The sequence below is a fragment of the Carlito syrichta genome, unplaced genomic scaffold (assembly GCF_000164805.1).
Source record: "Carlito syrichta isolate Samal-C Ts95f unplaced genomic scaffold, Tarsius_syrichta-2.0.1 Scaffold303998, whole genome shotgun sequence".
Classification (NCBI taxonomy): domain Eukaryota; kingdom Metazoa; phylum Chordata; class Mammalia; order Primates; family Tarsiidae; genus Carlito; species Carlito syrichta.
The window spans coordinates 100,649-120,810 of NW_007248094.1; the positions used below are offsets into that span (position 1 = coordinate 100,649).

At 38.4% G+C, this 20,162-nt stretch overlaps 2 pseudogenes; both read left to right on the forward strand.

The window, feature by feature from the left end:
- Window positions 1-3,910: 3,910 nt before the first annotated feature.
- The window catches only part of LOC110595752, a 70,877-nt pseudogene continuing 54,625 nt past the window's right edge, over window positions 3,911-20,162 (forward strand).
- On the forward strand, window positions 13,386-14,262 carry LOC103261751 (annotated as a pseudogene).

The window sequence follows — 20,162 nt, forward strand, 5'->3', positions numbered from 1 at the left end:
TTTTAGGTAGCAATATAATTCCGTGATGGCTCCCTCACAAACCTTGAATCCCTTCTACCTTCCTTTGTGCTTGATTATAAAATAAACATGCTGGGCTAGTTCAGAGTCACTTCTCCTCCATCAGAGGAAACGGTTCCGTCTGGCCCCAACTTTTCTTTTCTTTGTCTTTGTATCTGTGTCTTTCTTAATCTCTCCTCTCTCTCTCTCTCTCTCTCTCTCTCTCTCTCTCTCTCTCTCTCTCTCCATCTCCCTCTCCCTCTCCCTCTCCCTCTCTCTGTCTCTCCACTCTCAAGACAACAGTGTGGGCTGAGACAGTCAAATTTAAACATTTATCAGACATTTCATGGGGAGAGGGAAAGGTGGGACAGTTACCCAAGGTTCCTTGTGTGGCTTTAGAATGTTCCATTAAGACAGCACTACACTAAATATTCAGGGTCCACTTATGAGTGAGATCATGTGGTACTCGGTTCTTTGTTTCTGTGATGGATCACTGAGTATTACAGACTCTAAATCTGTCCAAGGTGCTGTGAAGTTCAAGATTTTGCCCTTCTTTATGACTAATATTGTGTATATGTATCACTTTTTTTCATCTAGTCCACTTTTGATGGGTGGCACCATTGGTTCCATGTTTTTGCTATTGTGAATAGTGCTGCAATAAGCATGTGTGTGCAGGTATCTTTTTCATAGAATGATTTGAGTCCCTCTGAGTATATTCCCAGTAGGGGGATTCCTGGGTCATATGGGAGGTCACTTTCTAATTCTTTATGGAAAAGAACACAAAACAAAACAGTGCTCTGCTTTTGACATCCCTTTGTGGTCACATTGACTGAATTCCACTCTCCCAGATCCCTAACCTTGGCACTTGAAGTTTTGTGTAGACTTTCCAAAGGAAAGATAGGAGGAAGCTTATATCCTAGTACTTCCCTGTCTCGCTGCCTTTCCTGTGTTCCTATGTACATCTCCTATTTTAGCAGACATGATGTAGAGAAGCACGATGACCACAGGTACATGTCTACAGTAACTATGGAAGCCCCCACAGTTCACTTCCTCAAAAGTATTTATGGAGATCCTATGGAAAGGATGGGGCCTGAGCATAGAGGGAAAGAAAACCAGATAAGCCAAAAGAACCCAGAAAGAGCACCTTTGCATTAACACATCTTTTCTTACAGAGAAATACAGGTAATAAACAAAAATAGAGGCCAGTCATGGCAGCTCATGCCTGTAATCCCAGCACTTAGAGAGACTGAGCCAGGAGGATTTCATGAGTCCAGGAATTTGAAAGCAAACTGGGCAATGTAGCAAGACCTCATCTCTACAAAAGATTAAAAAATTACCTGGGCATGGAGGTGCACACCTGTAGTCCCAGCTACTGGGAGGCTGAGGCAGAAGAATCAACAGAGCCCAGGAGGTCATGGCCGCAGTGTGTTGCCATTTATGCCACTACACTTCAGCCTGGGAATCAGAGTAAGAACCCAACTAAAAAAAAGCAGACAGAAAAATAGAATGTGGTAGTTAATGATCCCTGCTGTGAGCAAAGTGGAGAGAAAAGGATTAGGGGATGGAGATACGTGTTATTTTACACAGAGTGGTCCTAAAAAGACCTGTAGTGTTGGGGGAGGGGAGATGCTTGCATATGCAAATGAAAAAGGGAGTCAGACACTGAGAACCTCCAGCTAGATGCTGATACCTCTGATTCCAGGGTTCCAAACCCTCCTATTTAGGCTTCTCCCCCTACCCCCACAAAAGCCTTTTTGCTTCTTGGCTGACATATTCTTCCTCTGAGCACAACAAAGCCAGAGACTTTCTGCATCATCCTGGTTTCCCTCCTTCCGGAAGTTCTCTCCCATTTAGTTATAAGTGAAAATGCCCTGCTTGCTCCCCATCTAAAACCTTTCAAATGTCACAACCCTCTTTGAAGTGTAAAATGTCTGAGTTTTTCAAAGACACTTTTGACTTAACAGGTCTCCTGAATCTAGCTCTCCCTTACAATTGCAGGTCTCTCTGACATTTATCTCCTGAGAACATCCCACCCTCCTTTATGTTTTTGGCTTTACCTTTGAACTTGGTCTAATTCGCTGTGTGGATTCAGAGGCCTTGTAAGAAAAGAAGAAAACTGTTTTTTTCCAAAAGATTAGCCTGTGGAGCTGGCTGTAGTTTGGAGACTTTTGTTTTGATTTTGTCCTGAGGATAAATCCCTCTTAACATATCATTCAAGCATTACTTCTATAGAATATAAACACGTTTCAATCTTTGGGGTGTGAGGCTGTGTTTTCCATGACTCAACAGAACAGAGACAAGAAGGCCCCAGTGCATAGTTCTGTGAATCTGTGATCATGGCGACACTCACTGCAGAAACAAAAAGTCCTGAATACTGGTCATCCTTTTTAGATTACAAACCCAGTGGATGAAATGTCAAAAATGCCATGCTGCAGGAATTTTTGTTCTTTCTTTGAGGATTTTTGGCCTTTTTCTCCTGGTGTGGAGAATATTTACAGGTGCAAAGAATTATTCAAAGAGAAAGCTTCAAGTCTGTGGAAGTAAAAGGTTGTTGTGATCATTAACACACACCTGACCTTTAAAAAGTCCAATCTCCTGTCAAAATATTTTTTGCAACCAAGCCATAAATATCTTCCCCTTCTTGTTCCACCCTTAAGGGTGTCATGGTTTACACCTTTACTAGGTAAGTTTTCTTAATACTTGAAGTCTCAAACTTATTCAACTCTTTTCATACCCCCTAAATAAATACTAATTTAAAAAATGCGAAATGACTGTCCTGTTTGGCCTTGTGTGCTGGATCGAAGGGTCCTCAGAAATCAGAAAGGTTTTATTATGCAGCTTTAAGTGGATTTTTTTCTTTTGCTTAATCAAGGTCTGTGAGTTGCTACATCTGGTACTTAATGTGTGTATATCACAAAGGAACAAACATTCAAATACATCTGCAGCTTTCTGCTTCTGAAATGATTAAGGATTAAATACCAGAGAAAATTCAATGTGGATGAAAGACAGGAAAAGACTACTTAATTCCATTAGTAAACACTTTCCCAATCATCTAGTGGCTTCTGGGGTGGTCTTCCTTAAGCTGACCTTCTTGTGAATGGTTCCTGTTACTAGCCACTTCCCAGATTCCTACCTACTCAGCTTTTCTCACCTACACGGTTGTGGTCTCCTCTGTGTTTCCATGGATAAGACCACCATCTCTGAGTTACTGGTCAGCTTTTACTTAGGATACGTGATATACATAAAGCGTGTCCTGTTTTTATTCAAGAAATAGAGGAAGATGAAAGGGCTCTTGTCGTAAAGGTTATTTCTTCTTAGTGCATTTGTGTCAAATGGGAGTTTTAAAATATTTTTTAAAGGGGCACTCATTATAAGCTTAAATTATGCTGTTGTGTCTTTCAGCTGAATGCACAGTAGTTTTTTAATTGATTATTTTTCACTTGATGCTGGTGAAATTAATCATTTCATCGATCCTTTATAGATTAACAAAGAAAAATCTCAAAAAGCATAATTTTTTTTTTAATCTCCAGCCTGGGAAATATAGTGAGATCTCATCTCTCCAGAAAAATAAAAAAATATCCAGGCATGGTGGGTGACAGAGTAAGACTCTGACTCATAACAAAAGTTTATTTCCTCAGAGGTTCACACCCAAAATAAAGCACCTAACTACTGAATAGGAAGAGAACATTTCTAGCCCAAGACGTTATGAGATTGCTGTTGTCTAAATTGTCTACACTGAAATTGCCCTAGGCCTTGGCACTGTCTCATTCTGTCCTAAATTGTCTCCGATTGTTTATGTGTTACTTGTCTTTTCAGCAGAACCATAAATCCCGGAGAGCAGAGGCAGTAGGTGTTGCCATTGATTTGAATTATTTTCCAGAGCTGGCACAGGGTGTAACAAGAACCTCTCTTTATGTTACTAGAGAATGGGCAGATGCATGTCCAGAAAAAACCCACCATGTACCTGCCCTGGGACAGAACTTTTGATGCCCACATCAACAAGGGAAGAGTGATGCAGATGATTGTGAAGGGCAAAATGTGGAGCTAATATTGGAAACTACTGTGGAGCTCTAATCACTGACAGAGAGATGCAGGGAGAATATCTCTCGGGCAGAAATATGGGTAAGTCTTGGAGGGGTGAGCTTTGTGCAAAGTGCAAGCTCCATGCAGTCATAAGAAAGACTTAAGCAGATGATGAGCTCAGTATCTCCATGTCACCCTGAAGATGCAACCACATTGGCCTTGGGCCTACAGACTCCCCACCACCTCCTCACCGTTGGTTGATGGTGGCAATGATTATAAGTTATGAACTATAGAGCATATTGACATATTCAAATCTTTTACTTCCCTCAGAAGATGGAAAAGATCTTAGACTATTGAAAACTGTTATTGATTCATAATTGTCAAAGTAAGCTCAGAAATTTCACAAATTACTCATTATCTAATCAGTGATGCAAAAATTCAAACACAAGAGATTCAGAGAACCCCTGAAAGACAACAAATGAGAAGACCAACTCCTAGCCACATAATAATTTGCCTAAATAAAGTACGCATAAAAGAAAAAATCCTAAGGCAGCAAGAGAAAAAGGCCAGATCACCTACTATGGAAGACCAATCAGAATAGCAGCAGATTTATCTACAGAATCCCTGCAGGTTAGGAGAGTTTGGAGCCCTATCTTCAAAGTCCTAAAAGATAAACAGTTTCAGCCAAGAATAACCTACCCGGCCAAGCTAAGCTTCCTCAGTGAGGGAGAATTAAAATCTTTCCCAGATATCCAATCCCTAAAATTTTATGCTGCCACCAAACCATCTCTACATGAAACACTTAAGAAAGTACTAAACACAGAAGAAAAGGAAAAAAGAGCAACGTTCTACACAAGAGTACAGGGAAAAGAAAAATACATACATGAACCAACCCCAAAACCAAAAGAAAGACAATAAAAACCAAGTAGAAAAACAACAACTCTATAAGAACTCTATGATAGAGATGAACTCTCACATTTCAATAATTAACCTGAATGTGAATGGACTAAATGCACCACTGAAAAGACATAGAATGGCAAAATGGATAAAATAACACCAGGTCGCAATATACTGCCTTCAAGAGACCCATCTCACTAGAAAGAACATACACAGACTCTGTAAGAGGATGGGAAACAAATTTTCAGGTGAATGGAATACAAAAGAAAGGAGGAGTCATGATCCTAATTTCAGACAAATACTATTTAAGCTATCAGAAATTTAAAAAGATACAGAGGCCACTACATAATGATAAAAGGTTCACTCCATCAACAAGTAATATCTATCATAAACATATATGCACCCAACATAGGTGCACCAACTTTCAGAAAGCAACTTCTAGGAAAACTAAAGAAAGATATTGACTCTAACACCATCATAACTGGGGACTTTAATACCCTACTCACAACCCTAGACATATCATCAGGACAGAAAATCAGGAATGATATCCAGAATCTCAATGAGTCTCTGGACCAAATGGACTTAATTGATACCTAAAAACACTGCATCCAAAGAACACAGAATACACATTCTACTCATCACTGCATTGATCATATTCCAAGATCAACCACATAATTGGACATAAATCAAGCATAAGCAAATTTAAAAGGACTGAAATTCTACCATGCACCTTCTCGGACCATAACGGAATAAAAATAAACATCAACACCAACAAGGTCTCCCCAAAACTCACAAAGACATGGACAATAAACAGCATGATGCTAAACAACCTCTGGGTCAATGATGAAATCAAAATAGAGATCAAAAGATACCTGTAAACAAATGAAAATGAAGAAACATCTTATGAAAATATCGGGGACGCCTTGAAAGCTGTAGTAAGAGGAGAATTTATATTCCTACAAAAACACATGATGAAAATGGAAGGAACACAAATTAACAGCCTAAAAAGCCACCTAAGGAAGCTGGAAAAGCAAGACCACAAAAACCCTAATTTCAGCAGAAGAATCCAGATCACCAAAATAAAAGCCCAAATCCAGGACATACAAGATAGAAAGATAATACAAAAAAACCAATGAAACAAAAAGTTGGCTCTTCGAAAGGATGAACAAGATCGATGGTCCCCTAGCTAGACTGACCAAGAAAAGCAAGAAAAAAACCAAATAAGCACAATCAGAAACACAAAAGATAAAGTCACATCTGACCCTGAAGAAATACAAAAGATCATTGGAGACTACTATGTACACTTGTATGGAAACAAACTAGAAAACCTTAAGGAAATGGAGGACTTTCTGACATCACACGACCTACCTAGGTTGGAACAAGAAGAAATTGAGGCCCTAAATAGACCAAAGCAATCAAGGAAATCGACTACATAATAAGAAAACTACCTACAAAAAAAAGCCCTGGTCCACATGGCTTTCCAGCAGAATTCTACAAGACATTTAAGGAGGAGCTGATACCAATCCTACTGAAGGTATTCCAAGCAATTGAAAGAGATGGACCTCTCCCCATATCATTTTACGAAGCCAACATCACATTGATATCCAAGCCAGGTAAAGATCCAACAAAGAAAGAGAACTACAGGCCAATATCTTTGATAAACATAGATGCTAAAATTCACAAAAAGATCCTAGCAAACCGGATTCAACAATACATCTCAAAAATCATTCATCATGACCAAGTAGGCTTCATTCCTGGGATGCAAGTCTGGTTCAACATTTGTAAAGCCGTAAATGTAATTAAATACATCAACAGAGGTCAAAACAAAAATCACATATTCATATCATTAGATGCAGAAAAAGCTTTTGATAAAATCCACCACCCCTTCCTGATAAAAACACTTGAACATCTAGGCATATGGGAACCACACCTCAAAATAGGAGAAACCAACTATGAGAAACCCACAGTCAGCATACTCCTAAATGGACAAAAATTGGAACCATTTCCCCTGAAAACTGGAAAAATACAAAGATGCCCACTCTCACCCATCTTGTTCAACATAGTATTGGAAGTCCTGACGGGAGCAATCAGAGAAGAGAAGGCATTCAGGGGTATCCAAATAGGAAAAGAGAAGTCAAGTTATCTCTCTTTGCAGATGTTGTGATTATGTACCTTGAAAACCCAAGAGAATCTGTCAAAAACCTCCTTACACTGAAAAAGGACTTTGGCAAAGTCTCAGGATACAAAATAAATGTACAAAAGACAATTGCATTTCTCTACACCAAAAATGAAGAAACAGAAATCCAATTAAAAAAACAATTCTGCCAGACTCAGTGGCTCAGCCTGTAATCCTGCACCTTTGGGAGGCTGAGGTCAGTGGATTGCCTGATCCCATGGGCTCAAGACCTGCCTGGGCAGGCGAGACCTCATCTCCACAATAAATTGAAAATTAGCCGGGTGTAGTAGCGCATGCCTGCAATTCCGGCTACTTGGAAGGCTGAGGCAGAAGGATCACCCAAACCCAGCAAGTCGAGGCTGCAGTGGCTGGGAGCGGACACTGCACTCCACTCTGGATGACAGTAAGACTCCAACTCAAAAGAAAAAAAATACAATTCCATTCACAATAGCCACAAAAAAAGTGAAATACTTTGGCATCTTCCTAACCAGAGACGTGAAAGACCTTTACAATGAAAACTACAAAACACTGCTCAAAGAAATCAAAGATGACACAAACAAGTGGACAAATATCCCATGCTCATGGATTGGAAGAATCAACATTGTGAAGATGTCCATCTTCCTAAGGCAATCTAAAAATTCAATGCAATACCCATCAAATTACAAGCAACATTCTTCTCAGACCTAGAAAAAACAACACAGGAATTCATATGGAAACACAAACGTCCAAGAATAGCCAGAACAATACTCAGCAAAAAAAAAAAAAAAGTAGGTGGTATCACATTACCAGACATCAAACTTTACTATAAAGCTACAATCATCAAAACAGCTTGGTATTGGTATAGGCACAGGCATATAGATCAATGGAATAGAACTGAGATTCCAGAAGCAAAACCTCAATTTCTCAACCTACTCATCTTTGACAAAGCCTCCACCACCTAACACTGGGGAGAGGAGAACCTATTCAGTAAATGGTGCTGGGAAAACTGGCTGACCACATGCAGAAGATTTAAACAGGACCCCTATCTATCCCCTTGCACAAAGGTTAATTCCAAATGGATCAGAGAACTAAATTTAAAACCTCAAACATAAGAACCTTAGAAAATGAAGGAAATACCCTCATGGAAATCGGAACTGGCATCCAATTTCTGAACAAAACCCAAAACCCACAGGTCATAAGAGAGAAGATAGACAAGTGGGACCTTATTAAACTGACAAGCTTCTGCAAAGCCAAAGAAACCATCAAGAGAGCAGGGAGACAGCCTACAGGCTGTGAAAAAGTATTTGCCAACACCCGGTCTGACAAAGGCTTGACATCCTGAATCTAAAGGAACTCAAATGTGCTGAAATGAAAAAACAAACAACCCCTTTATAAAATGGGCAAAAGATAATGAACAGACACTTCATAAAGGAAGACATCCGAGCAGCCAACAGACACATGAAGAAATGTTCAACCTCACTAATCATCAGGGAGATGCAAATTAAATCCACACTGAGATACCACCTAACTCCAGTCAGAATGGCAATTATCAACAACTCAAAAAATAACAGCTGCTGGAGAGGGTGTCGTGGAAAGGGAACACTTCTACACTGTTAGTGGGAGTGTAAACTAGTGCAACCTCTGTGGAAAGCAGTATGGCGATTCCTAAAAGTTCTAAATATCAATCTCCCATGTAACCCCACAATACCCCTACTGGGAATATATACTGAAGAACTCAAATCACTGTATGAAAAAGATACCTGCACACGTATGTTTATTGCAGCATTGTTCACAATAGCAAGAACCTGGAAGCAACCATGCTGCCCATCAAAAGAGGACTGGATTCAAAAAATGTGGTACATATACACTATGGAATACTACACAGTCATAAAAAGAACAAAATCATGAATTTTGCAGCAACCTGGATGGAACTAAAGTCTATAATATTGAGTGACCTCTCACAGAAATAAAGATCCGAGTATCACATGTTCTCACTCATATAATGGACCTTGAACATCCAATGTAATACTATAAGAATATGTTTGATGGTACTGGGAAACTATGAGGGCAGGGAGGAAGATGGGATTAGCAGTAGCAAATATCTGTCTGGGGACAGGAAACACCTCTTATCTACAGGGTGCCTGAATGAACCGTAATTGTATACCTAACTCTTCACTGTACCCCACAACGTCATAATAAAAAATATTGATTAAAAATAATAATAAAAAATAAAACAAGGAAAAAAACTTAATCAGTATGTATCAAATGACAACTCTAACTGATACTTGTTAACTTATAGACCACTTTTTAACCCAATAGACTCAGAATGTGTTGAGATATCAGAGTCATATTAATTATTACACCTTATCAATATATATTTAAAACACGAGAGTAGAACACAGAGCCATTTAATGTTTGAGCTTCTCTCTCCATACTTTGCCAATTTCTGTAAGTTTTTTGTTTTGTTTTGTTTTTTAGCCATAATGATTTCATTGAGCTTACTTTGTACTAAGAAGTACATCATACAAAACTGATGATAGCACTCTATGTTTTTGAAGCCTCAGGTTATACCTGTTTGAGTGACAAATGTTTAGAAATGTTAAAGAGTAATGCAAAATATGAAATCATAGAAAATTATAATGAATATAAAAGACAATATATCAGTAGAAGCTGCTTTTACATGATCTGAAACCCAGTAAATATTTTCAAATATTTATATCATTTATGTGAAAGGGGATAATGCTACCTTTCCACTTCTTACTTTTGATAACTCAGACTTTAAGAAACCCATCTCCAAAATTTTCAACTCACAAATGTGAATGATGTAAGCCTAAAGGTCAAGCCTTTCGTGTCACTTTTGTAATATTGACCTTAAAAAAATCAGTACTTCTAGAATTATTTAGACATAAGCATATGGTGGCATTCAGATTCTCTTTTAACCAACTAACAAACTTTACAGTTTTAAAATATGCTACATTTTAAGCTTTTTTTTTAAATGCACTTCTTAATTTGCTTTTATTTTATTTAAAGGGCCAACAGGCTGTTTTGGACTTATATTTTCGCCTGTGTTTCCTTAAATTCTACCTTCTCAATATTAATTTTCTCTATTTTAAAGAGATTGTTTTCTCCAATTTGCCTTTCACCCCATAGACACTGTTCTGTTTCTAAATGCAATATTGAGACTTGCCTTCTGTCTTCCCAGGGCTGGGACTGTCAGCAGGACTGTCTCCTGTGACTGTCCAAAGCATGCTAGAGGATGACTTTCTGTGTGTATTGGCTTTCCAGCAGCTAACTGGTTTAATATCCTCCATGATAACTCATTCCTGAATGTTGACAACTCTGTGGACACTGGCTGCCCATTTTCCACACTTCATTTGGAAATGGGCCCTTATCTCTTGCTCTTCCATTTCCACATTTGCCTCCATCTTTACTGCTTACTCCATGAACAATGGTGTATACACTCAGTGTCAAAGCAATTCTCTTTTCACTAATCTGTTGATGCTTGTATAAGAATGTATAGTTGGCCCAGCAGGACAAGCTTACTGTATCAAAAGATTCTCATGACTGTGATTCCATGACATACCCAGCGCTATTCTGCAAGTTTTTCAGAGATTTCCCAAGGCTTAGTGACTTACACCAGGTCACATAACCAGAAAATTATTAAGCCAAGACTCACAATCCTGGGCTCCACAGGACATTGTTTCCTATTTCTCAGTTGTTCTAGCTATCTCATTGATGTGATGACTAATAATGACTTTTGATTCATCCTCTTTCTTATTCTTCTTAGTCTATCAATGGGATAGTAGAGTATTTTAATGCATTAGTGACAGTGTTCAGGTTATCTTTGACTTGAGTCTTTCCTTTTTTTTTCCTTATGTCAATTTATAGGAGAACTTGCGTCATCCCTTAAAGTGTTACTCTGTTCTGGTCCCTTCTATACATGAACAGTTCTGAAATTTTTATTTATTTTTGTACTTTTTAATCCCTCCCCTGGTCAATCTCATTCAAATGCTATTTCATGGACCGCCCAGTATTTTCCCTAAAAGTAATCTCTCATTGTAAAAGAAAAAAGCCACCCCCATAGAATGCCTGATTAACCTAGACTTGCATCCCTCATGGAAGGGAAGAAAGTGGTCCCAAGGCACCCTTAAAGCAGGAAGGGGTCTTTCTTTCCAAAAGGCCTACTTTTCCCCCAAGGAAGTTAGACCCAGTGCCACTGATCCTTTGTTATAATTCAGATATGGGTTTGCCCTATGACGAGTCTTCAGATAAGCAAAATCATGGGACAAGAAAACCCAATCGAATCTGTTTTCTAATGTTGTTTCTTCCTTCTGTAACATTCAGTTTCCAAGTAAAATTAATGAATTACCAGACTGTTTTAATAAAAGGAAGGCTATCATCATGGAGGCTTCTCTATTCTGATGATAATGAGAAAGTACAGTGGAAAAGAGCAATGATTGTATTCTGTATTGGAAACCTACCATCTCCAGATATGTCATAAAACTCAGGGCTTGTTTCACATTCTGATGGACGTTTCTCTCCTTCTCCCAACCAGTTAGAGCTGAATCCTCAAGGCTGAATGCTAATGAACACAAGATACTTTCTGGCAATAAGTGGCAAATTACATTTCTTCTTCTTGTTTGTGGGTGATGAGGGCATGGCCTTCGCCTCAAATGCAACTTATTTTACTTTTGAAATAGTCATAGAAAAGAATTAGGAGAGAAAGGAAGCACAAGGACTTTTCTTAAAATTCCCAGTGTTACTCAGGCATGAATTGAAAATGCACAGTATCTCAGCCAGATAAACATAGAAATGTAAAACATTTGCAGTTTGGTTTTTAAGTGGTATGAACTCAAATGCCCAGTGCTTTTATTGTCTGTCTTTATTTTGGCTTGGGAATTTAATGTATTTGAAAGACTGTTATCATGTCATGATGTATGTAGACATTATATATACATGGTGTGGTATAAAAAGCTATACTGTTATAAGTAGAATACAAAATAAGCGAGAAATTAGTCAGCACTTTTCATAAAATGAGTGGCACAATGCTAATGCTTAAAGTTAGTCACCTCAAATCCTATTAAGAACAAAGCAGGGTGGAAAAATGCATTACAAAAAAGTTGGGCTCCATGTCATGTGTGATTGGGTCAAAATGTTAAATTTCCCAGCAGTGTGTTTGGTGTCCACAATAGGCTGTCAGTGGTGTGTCATAAACCACATGCTACTACTCATTAAATCACAAACCTCAGAATGAACATAACAATTTACTGATGGCAAACTGATCTCAGGTTTTTTTCTAAATTGCTATTACTACCAAGAAGTAAGTTTTAGTCCAGAAATTTAGATGTTTTCTAAGTGTTTGCTTAACACATATAATTCACCTGGGTTTAGATTCAAACACATATGTTGGAGAAATCAACATTATAAGATAATCAGGGAAAACTTGAAAACTCACCAGATATTTGATGATATTAGGGCATGGTTATTCATTTTTTAGGTGTGATAATAATATTATGGTTATCTTTTTTTGAGGAGTCCTACTCTTTTCACAGATCTATGCTGAAATATTTACAGATAAAGTAATGTGATATCACAGATATTCTTCAAAGTTATTCATTGGCATGGCATGGGGAGATGGGATGGGGTATATTGGAAGAGAGTAGCCTTGAGTTGATCATTGCTGAAAATGGATGCTTGGTACTTGGAGACTAATCACAGTATTTTCTTAACTTCATGTATATTTGAAATTTTCCATAATAAGGGTTTTTTTTTAAAGAAAGAAAAAAATTACTGAAATGAAAAAAAAAAAAACATACTCTGAACTTTTTTCTTATTTTTTCTATTGGTGGATATAGATACACAGTACCTGTAATTATATAAATTTTAAGTTGATTAAATGACTTAGGGTGATTGCAGGGCATCTGAATAACCAGATTTGCATAAAAGTTGAAAGCATTGGCCTAAATAATAACACCAATACTGTTTAGCTCCTTGACTAAGAGAAAGTATACTCTTCCCATTAGTTTAAAGCATGGCCCAATGTAAATTGAAGAGCCCTCCATCAGAATAAAAGTATTTGGAGAAAATGATGTTTAAGAACCCCGCTTTGAAAAACAGTTTTGCGTTTTCCTCAGCTTTGGGTGGTGGCCACTGCTGGGCTTCGGCTTGCAGTCCGGAGGGTGAGGTGGCATGCACAGTGGCCTTGGCACCCTGTGTCTGGCCACCTGTAGCCGCACACCCACTCACCATGCCCCATGCCCACCACTTCCTGTCCCAGCCCCTAGCCACCACCACAGCCCAGCGAGCAGCCCAGATGCAGGCTACCAAGTGTGTGGTGGTTGGAGACAGAACTGTAGGTAAAACTTGTCTACTTATCAGTTACACAACCAATGCATTTCCTGGAGAATATATCACTACTTTCTTGGACAATTATTCTGCCAATATCATGGTAGATGGAAAACCAGTGAATCTGGGCTTATGGAATACAACTGGACAAGAAGATTATGACAGATTATGCCCTTTGTCTTATCCACAAACAGATGTATTCTTAATTTGTTTTTCCCTTATGAGTCCTGCATCATTTGAAAATGTCCATGCAAAGTGGTATCCTGAAGTGCAGCACAATTTTCCCAACACTCCCATCATCCTTTTGGAAACTAATCTTGATCTTAGTCATGATAAAGACACAATTGAGAAACTGAGGTAGAAGCTGACCCTTATCACCTATTCACAGGGTTTAGCCATGGCTAAGTGCTGTAAAATACCTAGAGTGCTCTGCTCTCACACAGAGAGACCTCAAGAAAGTGTGTTTTTTGTTTTGTTTTGTTTTGTTTTAGTTGGAGTCTCACTGTGTCACCCAGACTGGAGTGCAGTGGCCACTCCCGGCCACCACAGCCTTGACCCACTGAGCTCTGGCAATCCCTCTGCCTCAGCCTTCCAAGTAGCTGGAATTACAGGCGTGCACTACCACACCTGGCTAATTTTTTGATTTATTGTAGAGATGAGGTTTTGCTGCCCAGGTGGGTCTTGAAACCGCAGGCTCAAGCAATCCACTCACCTCAGCCTCCCAAAGGTGCTGGATTACAAGCTGAGCCACTGAGTTAGTCTAGAAAGTGTTTGGTAAAACTATAAGAGCAGTTCTCTGCCCACCTCCCATGAAGAAGAGAAAAAGAAAATGCCTGTTGTTGTAAATGTCTGAGCCCCTCATTCTTGATCCTGTTCCTTGGAGCCTTTTAACACTTTGCTCACAAAACAGTGGAGCCTTAAAACCCACAAAGACATGGGCACTAGACAGTATGGGTCAACATGGAAATCAAATCAGAAATTAAAAGATTCCTAGAAACAAATGAAAGAACCATCTTACCAAAACCTCTGGGATACCATGAAAGCAGTTGTAAAAGGGGAGATTATATCTATACGAGCACATATCAAGAAAATGGAAAGCAGAGGAGTTGAGAACCTAACAAATCACTAAAGGGAGCTGGAAAGAGAAGACCACAAAACCCAACTTTAGCAAAAGAAAGCAAATCACTAAAATAGGAGCCCAAATATGGAACATAGAAGACAAAAATATCATAAAATATATCAAAAAAAGAAAAAACACGTTCATTGAAAGAATTAAGATTGATGGATTCCCCAGCCAGAATGACCAAGAAAAAGAGAGAAAAATCCCAATACAATCAGAAATACAAAAGTTCAAATTGCAACTGACCCTGAAGAAACACAAAAGATTACCAGAGGTTATTATGGATACCTATATGAAAACAAACTCCTAAATGAAATAGAGGATTTTCTGAAATCACACAACCATACCAGGTTGAAACAAGAAGATATTGAGACACTAAAAAGACCCATAACAACCCAGGAAATTGACTCTGTCATACAAAAACTACCTACAAAAAAAAATCCCTGAACTGGATGACTTTCCAGCAGAATTCTGCAAAACATACAAGGAGGTGATGATACCAGTCCTTTTGAAAGTATTCCAGGCAATTGAAAAAGATGGAATTCTACCCCAAATCATTTTAAGAATTTAACATCACACTGATACCCAAACTTAAATATCCGAGAGAGAGAGAGAGAGAGAGAGAGAGAGACCTACAGGCCAATATCTCTTAGGAACATAGATGCAAAAATCCTCAACAAAATTCTAGAAAATTGGATCCAAAAACACATCTCAAAAGTCATCCACCATGACCAAGTAGAATTCACCCCAGGATGCAGGGCAGGGCTGGCTCAACATTCGCAAAACCATAATTGTAATTAAACATATCAACAGATGTAAAAACAAGTACCACATGATTATATTATTAGATACAGAAAAAGCTTTTGATAAAATCCAGCATCCCTTCTTGATAAAAACCTTCAAATACTTAGGTATAGAAGGAACATTCCTCTAAATAGTAGTGCCATCTATGATAAACTCACAGCTAACATATTGCTAAATGGACAGAAACTGGAGCATTTCTGCTGAAAACTGCAACACGACAAGGCTGCCCACTCTCACCTCTCTTGTTCAACATTGTGTTGGAAGTCCTAGCTATGGAAATTAGACAAAAGAAGGATCTCAGATGTATCCAAATAGGAAAAGAGGAAGTCACATTATGCGTCTTTACTGATGATTGGATCCTATACCTGGAGAATCCAAGGGAAACTGTCAAAAACCTGCTTGCACTAATAAAGGACTTTGGCAAATCTCAGGGTACAAAATAAATGTGTAAAAGACAGTTGCATTTCTATACACCAACAACATGCATGCAGAGACCCAAATGAAAAACATAATCCTGTTCACAATAGCCACACACACAAAAAGATATATCTCAGCATCTTCCTAACCAGAGAAGTGAAAGACCTTTACAATGAAAACCACAAAATGCTGCTCAAAGAAATCCAAGGAGACACAAAGAAATGGAAAAATATTCCATGCTCATGGATAGGAAGAATCAACATTTTTAAGATGTTCACCTAACCAAGACAATCTACAGATTCAATGCAATACCCATTAGGTTACCAACATTATTCTTCTCAGACCTGGAAATTACAATACAGAAATTCATATGTAAACATAAATGATCACAAAAAGCCAAAACAATCCTTAGCAAAAGAAACAAAGCAGGAAGTATCACACTTCCAAACTTCAAACTTTACTATAAGGCTACAGTAATCAAAACAACCTGGTATTGGTATGACAATAGTCACAAAGACCAATGGAACAGGACAGAAATTCTGGAAGCAAAGCCTTAACCAACTCATCTTTTACAAAGCCTCCATCAATAACCATTGGGGAGAGGAGAATCTATTCAGTAAATGGTGTTGGAAAAATGACTGAACACATGTAGAAGATTGAAAAAGGATCCCTACCTATCACCATACACAAAAATTAAATAGAAATGTATCAAAGACCTAAATATAAAACCTCAAACATTAAGAATTTTAGAAAACGCAGGAGACATCCTTATGGAAATTGGAACTGGCTGCCAATTCCTGATCAAAGCCCCAAGTATCCATGCCATAAGAACAAGATGGACAAGTAGGACCTCATCAAACTGAAAAACTTCTGCAAAGCAAAAACGAACGAACAAACAAACAAAAAACCCATCAAAAGAGCAGGGAGACAGGCAACAGAATGGGAAAAAATATTTGTCAACTGTATATCTGACAAAAGGCTAACATCCAGGATTTATAAGGGACTCAAACATGCTGAAAGGAAAAGACAAACAGCCCCATTCCAAAATGGGCAAACGACATGAATAGACACTTCTCAAAAGAAGATATATGAGCAGTCAACAGATACATGAAAAAGTACTCAGCCTCATTCATCATCAGAGAAATGCAAATCAAAACACGTTGAAATACCACCTAACCCCAGCAAAAATGGCTATCATTAATAAAACAACAACAGATGCTTGCGAGGATGTGGAGAAAAAAAGAATGCTTCTACACTGCTGGTAGGAATGCAAACTAGTGCAATCACTTTAGAAGACGATGTGGTGATTTCTGAAAGAACTAGAAACTGACCTCCATATGGCCCAGAAATTCCCTTTGGGAATATACGTGGAGTAATTCAAATAACTCTACAAAAAAGATACTTGCTCATGAATGTTTGTTGCAGCTCTATTCAAAATAGCAAAAACATGGAACCAACCATGCTGCCCATCGAAGCTGGACTGAATAAATCTATCACAGAAACGAAGAACAGAGTACCATATGTTTTCACTCATAAGTGGACCTTGAACAATTATCATAACACTTAAGAAAGGGATTGGCAGCATTGGGAAAATTCCAGGGGAATGGGAGTGGGTTTGTCAGTTTAGGGAAACTTCTAGGGGAGGGAGTGGTACACTTCATCAACAAGGGTACCTGCATCATCAATATTCATATACTTAACTTTGAATTGTACCTCATATCTTTAAAATAAAATAATTTTATAACAAGAAAAGCAGTTTCATGGGTATTTCTCCTATTGCCATGTAACTTAATTTTCTATTAGAATGTGAGAGCAAATTCAAGTGGAGCCATACAATTATATTTAACAAACAGTTAATTACATAAATCTAGGACATTTTTAAGGCTAAAACTTTGTAATATTTAAAACTATTTATACCTAGACCCTGATTGAGACTCCTCTCTAAATTTTTATGTATCAAAAAATCTGATTTTTAACAATCAATATTATGAAATCATCAAACTAGAAAATGCCTTGTTCATGTCATCATCGGAAGATGGAAGAAAGGTACAGGATGTCATTCAATTTTAAGATTGCTTATTATAATTAATAAGTCAGAAGACTAAGAAATAGTCTTCTGAAGAATTCAGAAAAGCAAAACATGAGTTCTTCTACTCAAGGAATGTAAACCCAGTTTGGGGAGGTGATGCAGCTTAAAAATTAGAGAAAAACTGTATCCTAAAACACATAAATGCTGATTAATCAAGAGATCACTATGGGTTGCCTTCATTCCAGAGAACTCCACAATGGAATCAAGGAGGATAGGCTGAGCTGGGATTTTCAAAGAAGAGAAAAAGTCTTCAAAGAGGAAAAATGCAGACTTGAGCAAGAATTTGACATGATAGGTGGCTGCAGGAAGAAGAGTCTAGGCAGACTAGCTGGCCCCTGCTAAAACCAAGAGGAAAAATCAGGGATGGATGCCAGTGGGCTTAGAAGCCAGGCAAGAGGAGTGTGTAGACATGGGCCATGCATTACACCAATGGAAAGAGTATACTTTCTCTTATTCAAGGAATTACATATTATTGGCAAACATTTCACTTATGTGATGGAAAGATGAAGAGAATCTGCCCTGGGGATGTATAATGACATAAAAGAAAACATGTTAGCAGCAAGATTTCATGGCAATCTAGGTGGAAGGGTATGCCTATTATATGTTCATAGTTGAGGTGCTTTACACATCTTTAAAAATCAAAGTTGAATGAAGAAGGAAACTGTGGAGGCAATCTCTTAAATTAGCTAGATTGGAGAAATGATAGGAGTGGTGGGAGTGAGGGTGTGGAAGAAAAGACAAATGCATGGGGGATAAGGAATTCAAACCTGTATAACATTTAAGGTCATAGCATGGCTCCTGCATCACTCTTCCATAGATGCCTCAGCTCTTCTCTACTCCACAAGGAAGCAAATCCCTCAGCTCTCCTCGCACAGATCACTTTATTTTTTCTCTCTGAAAATCTTCATTTGTTGATTTTTGGGCTACAGTTATTTTTTCTCTTTTTCCTCTGTTCTCCTACCATCACTCTTATGGTTTTGAAATTCACCATGGCCATCGAATTGCCCCTTTCTATTTTACACCTTCTTACACATTATCTCTATCCATTCTTCACCCAGCCTTCTTCATTCAAATGTCATCACTCAGAATTTTCCACCTCCAGGTACTCAGAACTTGCCCACTCAGAGCTCATTCTGCTCTCCTGTCAAATCTGCCCTACCTCCCAGCTAGTGAGTACTAGACCTTAATCTATGAGGTCTGACGGATTGGTTCACAAACTCACCCTAGAGAAAGTGCTACACATCACCTTGCTGAATATCACTTTAGTCACCTTTGAAGTACTCTTCTTGGGAAGCCAGGCTCTGACATCCGCACCTAGTCCACCCATCAAAGCAAATTTGGAACTCGTTTTCAGGACTGGCCATCAGAGCTGTTGTCATAATGCCCTTCATGTCCTGAATGTCATCAAAATGTCTTCTTTTCAATATTTTCTTTATCTTTGGGTAAAGAAAAAAGTCACTGGGGGCCATATCAGGTGAGTAGACAGAGTGTTTCAATACAATTATTGGTACAGTGTTGCCAATGTAAGCACATGTGCAAAGTTCATTTGTTGGCAAATGACAATTACAGCCCTGATGGCCATTCCAGAAAAAGACATCCAAAATCACTTGTATGGGTGAACTAGGCACTGGCATCTGTGTATAGCTTCCCAAGGGGAGTACTTTGAAATGACCCTAGTGATATTCAGCAATGAGGTATGTAGCACTTTTCCTATGATGGTTCGTAAACCTCATTGTCAGACCTCATACTTTCTCTTTTACCCCACTGTTATTAGCTCACTTCTAATATCACCTCCCTACTTAAACCTTGTCATCACCCTGCTCTCATTAACTCCCTCTTCACCATAGATATTCCGATTTTGGAACCTTGCATTCCCCTCTTTCATTTTCCACGACTTTGCTAGAAAAAGTCATCCAGCTGAGTCCATCCATTGGAAACAGATGTTACTAGAATTTGTTCCTATGGTTCAGACTCATTTGTTTAACCTCTTAGTTAACATCTCCACCTATATTTCCTGCAAGTAGTTTAAATTTTTTTGAACTTAAATTATAAAATTTAAAGTATCAATATTAAATGAGTTCAAAATTATACTTAATATCTTCACCAGTAACCTATTTTTTTTGTACTCACTATCTTAATTATAAGTCACTCCACAAAAACTGGAATTACCTTTTTTTGAGTCAGAGTCTCACTCTGTCACCCAAGCTGGAGGACAGTGGCATGCTGCTCATGACCACCACAGCCTCTACCTGCTGGGCTCAGGCGATCCTTCTGCTGGAACCACAGACAGGCACCACCACATCCAGCTAATTTTT